Source organism: Nilaparvata lugens, unplaced genomic scaffold (assembly GCF_014356525.2).
Source record: "Nilaparvata lugens isolate BPH unplaced genomic scaffold, ASM1435652v1 scaffold6703, whole genome shotgun sequence".
Taxonomy (NCBI): domain Eukaryota; kingdom Metazoa; phylum Arthropoda; class Insecta; order Hemiptera; family Delphacidae; genus Nilaparvata; species Nilaparvata lugens.
Window position 1 is genome coordinate 11,121 of NW_024092454.1, and position 1,390 is coordinate 12,510.

Consider the following 1,390-nt stretch of genomic DNA (forward strand, 5'->3'; position numbering starts at 1 on the left):
TATAGAGTCCAGTTAGGTATCATCTCTTGTTCAAGAGGGAACGATATTTCTGTCTTCCTATCTTGCAAGTGACAGTAGCTGATAGGGAGTTTCGAATTCTCTCCTCTCATTCTCTGTATCTTTTGTCTCTTTCCATTTTCCGTCTCTTTTGTCTCTCTCCCTTTCTCTCATGTTTCTCTCTTATGTCCTCCTCCAATCTCACACTTTCCTTTCTTTCACCTTTTCTTTCTAGGGAGTTCTCTCTCATCTAAAACATTTTTCTCTTCTCACTCTATGTTGCTCTTGTGCCTCTTCATTCCTCTCTTCTCCCTTTTCCTATCTCACTTAGTCTTTCTATCACTCTCTCACTCTCTCTCTCTCTCTCTCTTACACTTTCCTGATAAATTTATTTCATATCTTTGGCAATATTCACACTGTAGTTTTTCTGATACCTTCTCATATTCTCTTCAACTATTATTGTAGTGTTACTTTCTCCATGTTTTTGTCTCTCTCTCTCTCTCTCTCTCTCTCTCTCTCTCTCTCTCTCTTTTGGTAGAGAGTTAGTGGGGAGGATATTTTAATATTGTTTCCGAAGAATGGACATTAATATGTCCAAGCTCCGCCAATTTATGTAGATGCATAACAATCTAATTATCTATAGTTATTATATTACAAATTACTTTTTCATATCATATACTTTCATAATTATTTTCTTAGTCTATATTATTTAAATTCATCTATAACTTTGCTGATTGTAAGCTATTGTATATAAGTGTATAAGCCAGTTATATTGTAATCTACATAAATAAAGTACTCAGTCATTCAATCTCTCTACCGGTCATAATTCTCATTGATGTATTATCCATACTTTTGTGAAACTCGTTGGATAATTAGCATTTCGTCATTATTGTCAGTAATATTGTAACATAGCCTACATAAATAAAGAAATCAAATCTAATTTAACTCTCTCTTCCCTTATTTTGTCTCGCTCTCAATCATTTCTCTGATTCTTTCCCTATCATATATAGATCATATTGCTGAATTCCGGATCACTCTCTTGTTTTTATTTTTTATTATTACACTTTCACTGTAGTGTTGTTCCTGTTTATATAATTATTTTTTATACTCTTGATATCATCTACACCCCTTTCTCTCTCAGTTTCTCTCTATCGCTCTATCTTTTTTGTAACATATTCATAAACTTTCTTAATAAATGTCTCTTCAATTTGCAAAATGCAATGCAAAATGCAAAATGTCTCTTCAAAATGCAATCTTCTATTTATTGTTTTAATATCTGTTCTCTGATAATCTCGTCTTGATAATTGTCATTCATCATCTCTCTCCCTCTCTCTCACCCCCTCTCTCTTTTGGTAGAGAGTTAGTGGGGAGGATATTTTTAATATTGTTTCCG